The following is a 15,949-nucleotide window of genomic DNA, read 5'->3' on the forward strand; positions in this document are numbered from 1 at the left end:
CCGTCATTGCTCATTTTCACTGTCATTGTTATCCAGTAAAAGGTATTGTGAAATCACAGAATGTTTCCTACCACTTCCTCCTTGAAATCCGGCGTCCGCACTGTACTTTGGCTGATTCACAAAATTTGGCATAGGGGCAGGTAGCACCTGACACAGCTGATTAACCTGCTGCGGATGATTCATAAGCACCTCATTCTGATTCTGTGGATTAAAATTTTGGCCTGGCCCATTATTATTCTGATTATTCTTACACTTGTTTTTCCAATGTCCAAGCTTTCTGCACGCATGACACAGAAACTGTTTCTTTGCATCCTCTCTATTCATTCATCCGCTTAGTTTACCACCATTCACTACATGATCACTATGACTCTGTTCTTTCATCTGTCCATCTGCCTGACTATTTAATTTAATTTTCTGTTGTTCTGCCAATTTCACTTGTGCCCACATCATTTTCTTTTTTAACTTTGTATGCCTTGCCTCAATATCATCCCCACAGTATTCTGTGTCTTTTAGAATGTCATCAATGGACTTTCCCTACCAACACAACATGTTTTGTTGGATCATCTGACTCATTTCTGGCTTCAAACTGTACACAAACCGATACACAAAATGGCCCATATCTTTATTTCCAATGTTCTCAAACCTACTATACTGTTTAAACACTTGCAGCAGTTGATCTTAATATGCATGAACAGACTCATTCAGTTCTTGGGATGTTCTGTCTATCTTTTCCCAATCTGTTTCTTTAGGAGGAATTTTCCCTTTTAGGAAAGTAATCACTTGATGATATTTCTTCATCACTTCATCTGAAGGTGCTCCTGTTTTCGCATCTCTTGGGTACTCTTCACTTGGTCAATCAATTGTGATCTTACATTCTGTCCATAAATCAGCAGGTACCACTATGTCAAATAGACCATCCAAGTCTTTCAACAAATCATTCGAAACCTTCACAAATCTCTCAACCTTTTTGTACCATTCAACTGGTTTCTCTCTCAGTTTAGGGAAATCTTTTGTAAATCACAAAATATCTTGTCGACTCCATGGAACATGAACATATCCACCACCAGGTACCTCTCTCATAGGACACAATCTTTCTACCTTTCCTGACTCTCTTAACTTATACGCAGTAGATGCTTCTTACGCCTATGCTTCCTCCTTCTTTCTTGTCCAACTCGTTCTCCACCTGTCAATGTCTCCCACTTTTGCAAAATAATCAACAACTCCTTTACCTGCAACTTCTTTCCCGACACATTCATATTTTTTTAATTTTTGTCAGTAAACTCCACTCAATATGGTTTCTGTAGTACCTTTGATCTCTTTATCCCAATTCCCATTTCAGAGGCAAGTTCAGTCAATTTCTCATGAAATACTCTCGCATTCCTGGTTATACTTCTACGAATGAACAACAACTCTTCCTCATTGTAAGTATTTAATCTTACTTTTCCCACATTTCCAGCTACCATCTCTTCCAACTCTTCTTTCAAACTGTAAATATCCAATATTTTAGGAGGTACTCTGTTTTTCTTTTCCCTGTGCCCATCTCTCCAAATCTTCTGGAGTTAGTGCTGTTGCACTTTTAGCTCTAGAAGATAATCTTCCTTCTTTTGAACTACTAGGTGTAGCTCTTTTTGGGGTTTCACTTATTGAGTCTCGTATCAGTAGATCCATTAATGAAATGACTGAATCGCACTCACTGGCTTGATAATCTATTATCACAGTTTCTTTTCTGGGGTACTTAAGGGAGCTGTTACAGCTGGAGGTTTAAGGCACTTTGCTTTATCTCCATACATTAGAACAACAGGACCTATGGTTACTGGTATTGTCAATGCTTCAGGGTTCAAGTTTAATTGACTCATCTTTTGTATTAATTCTTCTCTATTTTTATTTAACGCTTCTTTTCCCCTTTCTTGAAGTACCCTATTAACTGTTGGATCATGTACAATTTGTGGAATCAAGGGAGTTCCTAGTACAGGTGCACTTGGGGTGATTCTACTTGGTCCGTCTTGGTACAGTGGAAGGATTTTAGTTAAAATCTCCTCTAACAACTCATCTTCCGATTCACCACATCCTGCCATGTTCATGTTTTTCAATTTTTCTTTACACTTACCTGTTCCACAGCCACTAATACTGGGTATAAACCTTCTGATACCATAGATTTTCTCCATTGCTTCATCTGACCTGCATGTGTCTCTCGTAAGTACCTAGGAAAATGACCCATATATCTTCCACTCCAATTTTTCTGTTATTCATACAACTCAGTTTCCCATTCTTCCAATGCATCATACTCTGCTAACCTAGGTCTTGAATCTAAATCATTAATCCACAACCTCAAATTCTCCAAAATTCATCCATTAAAGGGACCATGCTGAGGAAAAGCTAAAATACCATCATCCTTCATGTATTCCATTCAATTCTCCATCCATACACATGTATGATATCCTCTCTCCATCATGATAAATGAAGCAGGCAATTTAGATGGCGGAATAGGAATCCCTTCTCTAGTTAAGACAGGTTTATCTTTCCTTAAGAAATTCTTAATTTTCTTTATAAATGACATTTTTCTCGTTTCTCCATACATACTAGATACTCGATACATGAACAATAATCTGCAAATCCTCAAGCTTTTCTGTCAGAGCAACTCTTACCAAAAGTCAAATGGGAATCAAGCTTTCAAATTTTCACTCACCAATCTAAAAGCATCTTTCACTCAATTATCCAATCAGATTACTGCTCAAGCTCGAGATCTGACCAATACCAGTTCAGCCTTTCTGATGTCATCAGTTCTGGTCCTTACTACTGACCTCTCCTTTACAATTCACGTCAGTCACACGCCACCTGTTTCAACCTATTCCTGCGCGGCAGTCTTTGACGTCAGTGCAACTCTGGCAACTGACCCTCGCTTCTCAAGGTAATACAAAAACTTCTTTCTTTTACCCTTCCTTTAACTAAATTCCGTTAGTAACAACGTGAAAACATTCCAGCGCGGCACTCTTTGACGTCAGTGCAACTCTGGCAACTGACCCTCCCTTTACAAGGTAATACAAAAACGTCTTTCTTTTACTCTTCCTTTAACTAAATTCCGTTAGTAACAATGTGAAAACATTCGCTACTCTGCCTGTTCCACTAAACAAATGATAGATTTTGACTTATTCCGGACACTCAGAATTGCTCCTCTTGCACTGCGAGTAAAACCTTCCATTTACCCTTCATTCAAGCTCGAGAGAACCTATTACTCCTTCAGTGTTACCCTTCCAAGGTGATGTAAGAGCAAAGTTTCACCAGCGAACCCCTTTACTTTCACTCACACTCAACTTTTATACAAAATAGTCCCTAATTAACACTGCCAGCCCTGCGTAGCTTCTCAGTGTTATTTCAACAGACAAGTAACCTCACTGCAGTATGGCTTCCATCACCACCCGCTATTCATTTCCCGGGAATTTTCCAAACAACATAAAATAAGACACTAATTCTTTTTGTTAAACATAAATCAATAATCAAAAATCAATAATTATCACCAAACGATTCAATAATACCCATAGCTAAGCTACCAGAAAACTGATCCAGTGGCTCACCTGCAACAGGTACTCCAATACCATATGCTCACCTGGGCCCGTAAACACACACAACCTGACAATAAACCGCTGGAGAAAATTGTTTATGATTTTATACCATTTCAAGATTAGTGACTTTTTATTCTCAACTAATCTTTCACTGATCAAAAAGTTATTTTCTCTGGTCAAACGACCATTAGTTGAACTAGTTGATGGTGAAATGAAATAAAATAATCTTCTTACGTTTATAAATTACCACAGACTCCGGAAGTATTTTAAATCTTTATCTAAATTAATTTCATGTGAACCACTTACAAAAGACAGTACAGTCTCCATCACTCATAGGGAGGAAGATTTGATTATTCAATGATCAAACACATACTTTTAGATCTTGCAAAGACTTATGCTCAGAAAGGAGAGGATAGAGAGAAAAAAGCATAGGTACATACACAGAACATATTTACCTAGGATGGTGTGAAAACCAACCCCCTGGCCATGGAGCTGGGAAGGGTCCCCCGGGAAAGATCAGGCGACAAAGGCTTCAGGACAGGAATCCGGACAGGATAGATGACCTCTCTACCACCGACACTTGCGTCGCAGCCCTCTCTGACACTCTCTTCCTCCTCGAGATTCTTTCTCGATCTCCTTCTAAGTAAATTAATTTAGGATAGATGGTTCTGCATTCGATTCTTCATCAGCATCTCTCGTCACTCCGAAAGCATCCTGATCTCATGCTTAATAAACTAGCTAAAACTACTTCAATTATACTCTTTGAGATTCTTGTACCACCCATTAATGTTTTAATATCGTAAAAATACTACCTCTGATTGGACGGGCAAGGAGGTATGATCATCACACCATGCTTATTTTTCAGTTTAGTCTTTCAGTCCATTGTTAAAAGATCGCACCCCTTAATTTTTTATCAAAATGTTTTATTCCCACCTTTATTCACATCAAAATAGAAACAAGTGTATAATTTCTCATGTATTTCTATTCATCCAGAGAACTTTGGTACTGGTTCCCAAGCCATGTATCTTTTTCATCCGTTGACTGTGTCAGGTGGTCAACAGGCTTTAGACTCATACGAAAAGCCCAAAATAAGCACTGATAAAAGAGTCAAAAAGACATATGTTAATTTAAAAAATAAATGGTTTCACTGTATACCACGCTAATCCCATTAATTTATTAATGCTTTCCCCCTTCAGCATTAGTAAAATAGCTTGTGCTATTTTCAGCAAAGGAGATGCTAAGTATTTGAGCTTTCAAGCTGCCATCATAATAGCGTTTGCTCAAGCGCAAGACATTTTTTCCAAGCAACAGCTCGTCATACTGCGTAGATGCAGCTGACGCATGCGTAATAAAGATTTCCCGTGAGCAGCCATTTTAGAATTTCTCTCGAGTTACTTATTTGTAAAACACATAGGCAAGCTTCTCTATCTTTTATGTTCAATGTTGTGCATATTAATTTACACAATACGTGGTTAATACAATATTAGAAGTTAAATTAGAGGATTGCTACAGAGTCCTTGCTTCATCCCAGTGGTGGGGCAGACCCGGCGCCCCACCGCCAAAGTTGTAATGATGCTCTTAGTGACATCCATGGGAGATTCCTGTGTCAAGAGGTATTTTTATGATTTTAATATAATATTGTTAAGCATAATGTGTATGCACAGAAAATTCTCAAGTCTACAGAGAAGCCTCTGGAATGGTTACCCGGGATTCTGTATATAGGTAGACGCTCCTGCATTAGGTTCAGGTAAGAGAACTTTACATTACTCCTCTCTAAGGAGAAAACCTAGCCCCCAAACTATTTGGCTGGGGGTTTATTGTACTTTTGTGATTACACTTACTCTTATAGCAGTGGACCACTGCCTTAGAGCATGAATCTGTGAATATAAGCATGAGAGGACCTCCAGCTTTCTGAGAGCGTTTAGACCTGGACATTTATAGATTCCAATACTACTCGTGATGTTAGCATGTGGGACTGGCTCTTGACTTGAAATAAGTCTTAAACCCCTGCTGTCACTCTGTTGGCCTGTTCTACTGCTGTTTTGACTGCAGCTGTGTGGAATTAACCATCCAGCCAAAGGAGTCCAGAGACACGAACACTGTGAATAAAAGTAAATTTTGACTCTGACTGGAGCACACTCCCTCAATGCACTATGTTTTATTTTTCTGTTCTTCATTTCACAATGACTTTCTCAGGCATTGGGTTGGCTAGTCGGCTAGGTCGACCAAGAAGATTATTTTGTGCCTTTCGGCTTATATTTAATTCCCATGATCCTGACAGTGGTCTTATCATCAAAATGTTGAAGGTTAGTCCATTTACGTACGGATTCATGGACTAAAACCACCCATTCAAGTAGTGAGATATCAGCCTTGTGGGTAGTCAGCATAACCTTTTGTTCATGAATCCCGTACCCCAAAAACTGTATTGATCAGGAGAGAGGCACAATGTTACAAGGTCATTTAAAACACTACCTGTTTGGTTTTTGCTCTAAATCTAGAGCCTTTCAGAGGATGACATATGTTTATAACCAATCCTAACCTGTATTTGGGGAAACAGTCTTTACATTGAGATTTTTACCATTTTGTGCCTCTACTACACATTTCTTACCACACATGTTTTTACTATATACAAGTATTTACAGAGCATATCTTTACCACACTTTTGTGGTGAGATGGCTGGCGTGGGGGGGGTCTCCGCCACAAATACAGTTGTTTAATATGTATAAAAGTATATACACAATGCATAGTAATGGCATGTGTTGCAAATCATATGCATTTAAATAAATGTGGTGTAAAAAATATGTAGTAAAGGCATGCAAGGTAATTCCATACTTTATTCTGCCATACAATCCTGTATTTGTATTTCAATGCTTGTTAGGCATTTCATATTACAAAACTAGAAAAGCTCAGAGTTGGAGCCTGACCATAAAACTCCACAATCCTCCAGGCCAGCAAATCTCCAAAAAGGACTATGTAAATCCATCACCTGTCCAGAAAGAAAAATCTCATCTCATTATAAGCGACTATATACTTATTGATCTTCCATATTTTAAAATATTGTCTGCCACTCCAATCATCTAAGCATCAATGCTTAATTTACCAGAATGACATATGCAATGTGGATATGAATGTTTTATATGTTGTCATGTACGCCACATAGATAATTCCCGCTTACTACGTTGTATTTTGACGACTGTTTTGCTCTTGGACCAGAGGCTGAGCAGAGGAGCACAACCACAAACCAGTTCCCAAAATCACTTCCAGCTTCCCTGCAGCACCTTCACATAGCACTAAAAATATCACAGCTATCGATCACACACAATTTGTAGTTGAAGTGAAGGTACATCTAGAATTGGTCTGGGAAGCCCTCAGGAAAATTAGGTAATAGGAATTAGGGCCAGATTTACAAAGGACTTGCATTGCCCTTGCATAACACAAGGTGATGCAAGACAATGCAGCTCTTAACTGGGATTCAATAAGCCACGCAGTGCCACCTTGTGTGACCCTGCATGGTTTACTAAATCCAAGGTAACGCAAAGCAGCGCATTTTGCTGCCTTGCGTTCCATGGGTGCAGTGTGGGCATGGCCTGGAAATGTATCAAAAAAGTGCACCTACCAAGCCCAGGTGTAACAAGGAGAAATATATTTATTTCTCCTTGCTACTTCTTTTTTCTATGTGTGATGCATTCCGCGGAAGTAGAAAAGAAAAATGCTTTTAAGTATTGTTTTTGGCAGGAAGGTGTTCCTTCCTGCGCAAAAATATTCCTAACTGTATTGCAGGCACCCTTGCTCTATGGTGCATGGGTGCCTTTGTTGGTGCTAGGAAGCAATGTTTTGCCAGTGCATGGAGGTAGCATAGAGACGCCATAACTTTGTGAATATGGCGCATTTCTGATAACTCAAGAAAAACAAAGTGAGAGCAATCCTTCAAACAACATATTGAACTGGGTTAAAATGCCCAACCAAACTTTTCTTGTCCCCCTTGCACTGATTAATCTGATCTTTTAGACCACGCACTATTCTTGGTACACTACTTCATACACATTCAGACCAAACTATAAGTCCTGTTTTTTGCAAAAAGTGTCTCCTCCTTTATTAGAAATGTTCATTTCTAGAACCTTTTTCTACTAGCTCTTCTGCAGGTAGAGGATCAGATAGAGGATCAGATATGTGCCTCCACCAGTATTTCTTTTCTCCACATCTAGGACAGGAAAGAAATTTGTCAAGCAAACTAAAATGTGCCCCTGCATATGGTGCTCAAGAGAAATCACTGCTTGGGCAGATGTAGTGACACTTCATACAATGTAGCACAGCAAGTAACTTGCTACGCTGTGTTGTGTGAAAGGGATGCATCAGAAATGCCAAACCAAACTTTTCTTGCCCCCCTTGTTCCCCTTGCACTGATTATTCTGATCTTTTAGACCACACACTATTCTTCTTTCACTCCTTCATACAGACTCATACCACACTATAAGTCCTGCTTTTTGCAAAAAGTGGTTCCTACTTTATTAGAAAGTTTCCTTTTATAATCATATGTTGATAAAATACAATCAAGAACATCAGAAATATTATGAAAGAGATCACAGGGAGTAATTTCTATCTGTTGAACAGGTACTTATCAAAATCCATCAATCAATGTTATGGTTAGATGTATTAAAAACAGAAGGTCTCATTTACCATCCTTCATATTAACCATTGTATTTACAAACTATTTTTATTTTATTTTTATTTATTTTTAGCTGTTTTATAACGCGCTCTGTTACTACCAGAGTATCCTGGCGCGAAAGGAGAAAACAAGCAGGTGGCCAGAAAAAAAAAAATTAAAATTAGTCTAATAAGCAAATCTAAGAAGATGAGTTTTCAGTGCCTTCTTAAAAGGTACAAAATTCTGGATTGATCTCAAAAACAATGGCAGAGTGTTCCAAGCAGAAGCCGCAAGGACAGCAATTGACTGGCCTCCAAGGCGCACTCGCTGAAAGCGAGGTACGCTCAACAAATTATGATCAGCTGAACGTAGAGATCCAGTGGGGGCGTAGCGGCTAAATCTTTTCTTCAGGTACGAAGGCCCAAGGTCATTGACTGCTTTAAATGCTAGTGTCAGGATTTTAAAAGTAATCCTTCGTGATACTGGCAGCCAATGTAGTTCTTTCAGATGGATTCGTACACTCTCTCTACTGGGCACATTGCAGAGGAGTCTCGCCGTCGCGTTTTGAATGATCTGTAATCTGGCGACTAGAAAGGCTGGAGTTCCGCTAAGAAGAGAGTTGGCATAGTCGAGCCGTGATAGTATTAAAGCCCTCGTGACAGACTCTCTTGCCGAAGAGGGGAGATATGGAAAGAACTTTCTCATAGCCTTAAGAGACCCGAAGCACACCCCTGTAGTTTCTTTATGTGTGCCTCGAATCTCAGATCCTCCCCAAACCATACTCCCAAGTTCTTTGCAGGGATGATAACTGAACTTGGCTGGGGAAAATCCGGAGGCCACAGGAGTTCTCTAAAATTAGGCGAAAATTGGCCATACAACAAAATTTCTGTCTTATCTTCGTTACATTTCAGCTGTGCCGTTGCTAACCAGCTGAAAACCGAAGAAAGACAGGAACGAATAACCTCAGTGCCTAGTGCTGTGCCAGGCCATGTAAATAATAATTGGTTATCATCAGCGTACGCTATAATTTTGGCTCCCATTTGTTCAGCCATCACTATAAGCGGGGTAAGATAAACATTAAAAAGCAGGGGGCTCAATGTAGACCCCTGGGGTACCCCGGTTGTAAGAGGCTTGGCCGAGGAGGAAAATGGCGGGAGCCAAACCTGCTGGGACCTGTCAGACAGAAAATATCTCACCCATTCCAGTGCTGAACCCACCACACCTATCTCAGCCAATCGAGTCAGAAGGAGAGAGTGCGGGACAGTGTCAAACGCGGCAGAGAGGTCCAATAAAATTAGAACCGCTCTGCCGCCACTGTCCAAACACTCCCTAATAGCCTCTGTGATCTCCACCAGAGCTGACTTCGTGCTATGTGCTGCACGAAAACCGGACTGAGCCGGGTGGAGAGCCTCAGAAGATTCAACAAAGGCATTCAACTGCCGAAAAGCAAGTTTCTCTCCAATTTTCGCCATGGCTGGAAGCAGGGAAATTGGTCGATAATTGCCCGGCACAGCAGGATCAGCTCCCGTTTTTATCAGCAAGGGAAGAAGCTTTGCCTGTTTCCATCCTCGGGAACCTTAGATGTCTTAAAGGACAGGCCCATTATTTGCGAAACCTCCTTTGCCACTGATTCTGCCACTACAGCCAACACCCTGGCCGGGCAAGTATCACCGGAGGCGCCAGATCTCAAAGACTTAATCGCTACCAAAGTGTCTTCCACTGAGGGGGGTAAATGTCTCCATCGTATGGGTGGGAGGCACTTTATATCGAACATTTTCAAAAATCCTACTCCCACCATTAACAGATCTGAGACTCTGCTGTATTGTGGCAATTTTCTTTAAGAAAAAGGAAGAAAGAATCTCACACCACTCATTAGAAGTCTTCACCGACACTTGTTCTGCACAGGGGGAGAGAAAACTCTTGACAATAGAAAAAATGTCACGACTGTTATTGTTGGCCTTCTCAATTCTATTGACAAAGTATTCAGATTTAGCCAATTTAATACTGGCATAATACTCCCGCTGTGCCGTGCGGTATGCCACCTTACCCGTACCCGTCGCACGTTGCTGCGATCTCCGAAGAAAGGAAATTCAAGTAAACTCGTTATGATAACATTCAATTTACATTGTGTCAGTTTGATTGAAACATATTCATTTTAATATGGAAAACATTTCAAAGTGTTGTTTTAATTTTATTTATTTATTTGTGTGCTTGTGGATACACGATTTTTTGTTTTTCCGTCTGGTGCATACATCAGTATTCGAAAGATTATGAGGGCCTTGGGGGGCCGATATTAAAAAAAAATGTATGCCAGAAACCTTCGCAGGAGTGTACTCAACAACTTCCCAAAGTTTCCTGGCGATCGTATTAATGCTGTTTTAATTCTATTTATTTATTCGAGTGCTTGTGGATACACGATTTTTTGTTTTTCCGTATTGTGCGTACATCAGTATTCGAAAGATTATGAGGGCCCTGGGGGGAGCTGATATTTAAAAAATATTTTATGCCAGAAACCTTTGGGGGATTGTACTCAAGAACTTCCCAAAGTTTCTTGGCGATCGGATGAATGCTGTTTTAATTCTATTTATTTATTCGAGTGCTTGTGGATACACGATTTTTTGTTTTTCCGTCTTGTGCGTACATCAGTATTCGAAAGATTATGAGGGCCCTGGGGGGCCGATATTTAAAAAAAAATGTATGCCAGAAACCTTCGAGGGAGTGTACTTAACAACTTCCCAAAGTTTCATGGCGATCGGATGAATGGTGTAGTAATGCTTAAAGGACAAACAGACAGACATACATTTGTTTTTATATATATAGATAACAAATACCACTAGTCATACACTAATGAAGGAACTACCAGTATATCAGCTTCCTGGAATTGTCTTAATATATTGGAAGTTTATTTCCCATTTTCCGATAATAACTTATTTGCTTAATATAATCTATTACACGTAATTGACTTTATTTATGAGAAAGGGGATGATATCTGAGAAGGTGAATGAGATAGAAATGTTAGTAAGAAAAAATATTTAGGGCCCAATTACAATCTTGTTAGGAAAGCCTCCAGACGTGTGCCGTAAAGTGCGAATCTGATTCGGAGCCTATGTTTCCAACTGAGTCCTTACCCACTCCGAACAACCAAGTACAATGCGAAGATCACGTCCACGTCAACTGAGTCATTTCGGGCACCTAATCATGTCCGACTGACTCATTCGCAGACACATCATGCCGCGCAATGGAGCTGGATTCCGATTGATCGAGTATGATGCCTGATCCGGACACCTGTATCGCCTTGGTCTCAAAGAGATGAAACAGCTGTTAGAATCAGAATTCGGGGGAGGGCCGTAGCAGGCCCCCCTACACCCGGACCCCCTTGAATCGGTTACGGGGGTGCGAATGGGCCTCCCCGATCCAAGCATGCTCAGTATGGTGGCCAAGGTGGGACGCCCGCCAAAGGGTGTACGCTTTTCCCCACCCATCCCTCTTTGCAATGGGAGCCTGTGTATGTGATGGTACACAGTCTACCATAGAGAATGGTATTCCGAGTGAACTGAGTCCGTCACCATACGGCTGCATCGTACTCGTTCCGTCGGACTCACACAGTGCAATTTGCTTGGAAAGGCCTCTGAATCAGAGTCATACACGGGGCTTTCCTAGCGAGATCGCAATTGGGCCCTAAGTGTATGAACTTTGTATACAGTTAGTTGGGAGTGATATATGAATAAATTCTTTGGTTGGCTCACAATAAATTATAGAGTGTGAATGATAGTGACGGATGAAGTGTTGTTTGTTTTATCAATTTCCTGTCTTTTGTATATAAAAGTGGACCTCTCTTATTGATTCCTGATGCGTTTTATAATTTTGCCCATTCAGTGAACACTAATGTTCTTTTAAAATAAGCTTGTCTTGAAAAAAGTTGGGTATATCAACACATGTCCACCAAAACGCTGCGTCGGCAACCTATTTTTACCGTAATACATTGCTTTTTAAAACTGTTCCTATTGTATTCATTTATATTCAATATATGTATTGAATAAGTTCAGTTTACAGACTGTCCGTGCAAGTTTTGGACAGGTTGTTGGCTTAAATGGTTGAATATTGTGGACGGTTATGTCTGGCATCTATTCATTTTTAGAATGACAAACTGAGCATCATAGCGCCAGGGGACTCCATTCCACATACACGAATGCAGCAGGGGTTTCCCACGCATACCTCAAGCATCAGGAGGTCCTCCGAAGCGGCCCGGGCTCCCACAGTGCGGGAGCCCATTCTCACATTTGCCTGCATCTTTCCAGCACCGTAGTGCCAGGGGACTCCAATCCCCATATGCAAATGTGGCAGGAGCCACCCAAGCATCCTGGAAGCACCAGGAGGTGCTCAAAAGTGGCCCAGGGCTCCAGCGGCATGAGACACGTGCAGGCATAACTGGGCAAAGACCGGGCCAAGGCTGGGCCCCTCTGAGCCACGTCCCTAAAGCCTGCAAATAAGACCTTCCGATTTACGGTAAGAGTGGTTGAGACCCCTCCAAATGAACATTCATTCTTATTTATCCTCTTGTTTTGCTTTTATTGGAAAACATTTTTTTTATCACTTTCATTAATTATTTAATTATTATAAGCAAATATATAGCTGTTGGAGCACAAGAGTTCGCTATGGGCTAGAGGGAGAGTGTACCACTAGCTTCAGAGTAAGACGGGGAATTAGGCAGGTGTGTGTGCTTGCCCCATTACTCTTTTCCTTATATATAAATGGTGTAAATGAGGAATTTCAAAAGACAAATGTCGCTGTCCCTAGGATAGGCAAACATAATGTTCTGACTTTACTCTCTGCGGACAACGCAGTTCTCTTATCGAGAACTGGGAATGGGCTCCAGACCCTCATTGAAAAATTTGCAGAATTTATGCAGGAAAAGGATTTAGTACTCAATTTGAAAAAAGACATTTATGATGGTGTGTGGACAAGTAAAAATAAAAACTAGGAACCACCAGGTAAACAATGCCCCTATTGCAGTACCAAAATCTTTTGTATATCTAGGGTTAATATTTACAGCAAAGGGAAATTAGGGAGAACACATTGAACACTGTAAATTAAAATTTATGAGGATAACTGAGTCAATTTTCAGATTCTCTAAAAAAATGGATAACAAACCTACTAGGGAAATCATGAAACTGGATCACTGACATAATATCGACGGACAGAATATCAACTAGCAAAAATATCGGTGACAAAATATCGACAGACAGAATATCGAGTTTGTATCTACAAACAGGTAAGTACAAAAATATTGAGTACAAAATATCGTTTACAAAAATATAGTTTTTAAAAATATCGACTTTATTAAAAACAGTGTTAAATTTAAGTAATATTAAAAATTAATTACTAAAATATACTTACAAATACTTAAATTAACGTATAATAATTAAATAATTAATGAAAGTGATAAAAAAATGTTTTACAAGCATATTTGTTGAAACATATATATATATATATTAACATAATATAATTAAATAATATCCAATATTATTACCGTACGATAGCAGAAGTGTAAAAAATACTATTCCCACTCCAGAGAGTGCAACAGTAGGGAAAGCGTTGGATAGCGTAGGGGTAAAAATTACTATTCCCACTCCAGTGAGTGCAACAGTAGGGAAAGCGTTGGATAGCATAGAGGTAAAAATTACTATTCCCACTCCAGTGGGTGCAACAGTGGGGAAAGCGTTGGATAGCGTAGGGGGAAAAATTACTATTCTCACTCCAGTGAGTGCAACAGAAGGGAAAGCGTTGGATAGCGTAGAGGTAAAAGTTACTATTCCAACTCCAAAGAGTGCAACAGTAGGGAAAGCGTTGGATAGCGTAGGGGTAAAATTTACTATTCCCACTCCAAATAGTGCAACAGTAGGGAAAGCGTTGGATAGCGTAGGGGTTAAAATTACTATTCCCACTCCAGTGGGTGCAACAGTAGGGAAAGCGTTGGATAGCGTAGGGGTAAAAATTACTATTCCCACTCCAGTGGGTGCAACAGTGGGGAAAACGTTGGATAGCGTAGGGGTAAAAATTACTATTCCAACTCCAAAGAGTGCAACAGTAGGGAAAGCGTTGGATAGCGTAGGGGTAAAAATTACTATTCCCACTCCAAATAGTGCAACAGTAGGGAAAGCTTTGGATAGCGTAGGGGTTAAAATTACTATTCCCACTGCAAAGAGTGCAACAGTAGGGAAAGCGTTGGATAGCGTAGGGGTAAAAATTACTATTCCCACTCCAGTGAGTGCAAAAGTAGGGAAAGTGTTGGATAGTGTAGGGGTAAAAATTACTATTCCCACTCCAGTGGGTGCAACAGTAGGGAAAGCGTTGGATAGCGTAGGGGTACAAATTACTATTCCAACTTCAAAGAGTGCAACAGTAGGGAAAGCGTTGGATAGCGTAGGGGTAAAATTTTCTATTCCCACTCCAAATAGTGCAACAGTAGGGAAAGCGTTGGATAGCGTAGGGGTTAAAATTACTATTCCCACTCCAAAGAGTGCAACAGTAGGGAAAGCGTTGGATAGCGTAGGGGTAAAAATTACTATTCCCACTCCAGTGAGTGCAACAGTAGGGAAAGCGTTGGATAGCGTAGAGGTAAAAATTACTATTCCAACTCCAGTGGGTGCAACAGTGAGGAAAGCGTTGGATAGCGTAGGGGTAAAAATTACTATTCCCACTCCAGTGAGTGCAACAGTAGGGAAAGCGTTGGATAGCGTAGAGGTAAAAATTACTATTCCCACTCCAGTGGGTGCAACAGTGGGGAAAGCGTTGGATAGCGTAGGGGTAAAAATTACTATTCCCACTCCAGTGAGTGCAACACTAGGGAAAGCGTTGGATAGCGTAGGGGTAAAAATGACTATTCTCACTCCAGAGAGTGCAACAGTAGGGAAATTAAATACTTCATATATTATTTCAATAAATATAAATTAATATCTATAACAAATTAATTAAAAGTAATTACCAATTTAATATAATATAATAATTAATCAATTAAAATTACAAATTAAAATTAATTATTAAAATTATTTATCTATTAATACAAAATAATTACAAAATAACAATTAATAATTTAACATTTAAAAATTAATTAACAATTAATTCAAATTAAATACAATTAAATAAATGGATTTATTTAATTAATTATAAATAAATTACTTCCCACTCTATTCCCCATAAACCCACAACCCACTACAGAAAATAAATTAGTAAAATTAACATAATTAGCAATTAATCAATTAAATAAAATTAATTGGCAATTCAAATTTAATTAATTACCCATAAAAAATAAATCAACAATTAATTCTAAATAAATACCAATAAATTATTGTACATATTTAATTAATTATAAATAAATTACTTCCCACCCAATTCCCCTATAAACCCACAACCCGCTACAGAATTAAATTACGCAAAAATTAAAAAAACTAAATTCGTTAATTAAAATAAATTATAACATAAATAAACACTTTTCACACATATAATAACAGAAAAAATTAATAATATTAAAAATTCGATAATTTTAATAACCTATATTATATACTTCGATATTTTAACTGTCTATATTTTTAATATTCGATAATACATTACTTACCTTAAAAACGATATTTTTGATGTCTATATTCTGTCCATTCGATATTTTTTGATTCTACATTTTAAACTCGATATTATGTCCATTCGATATTTTGTAGTCGATATTTTGACTGTTTACCCATGAAACTAT

Source organism: Lissotriton helveticus, chromosome 4_1 (genome assembly GCF_964261635.1).
Source record: "Lissotriton helveticus chromosome 4_1, aLisHel1.1, whole genome shotgun sequence".
Lineage (NCBI taxonomy): Eukaryota > Metazoa > Chordata > Amphibia > Caudata > Salamandridae > Lissotriton > Lissotriton helveticus.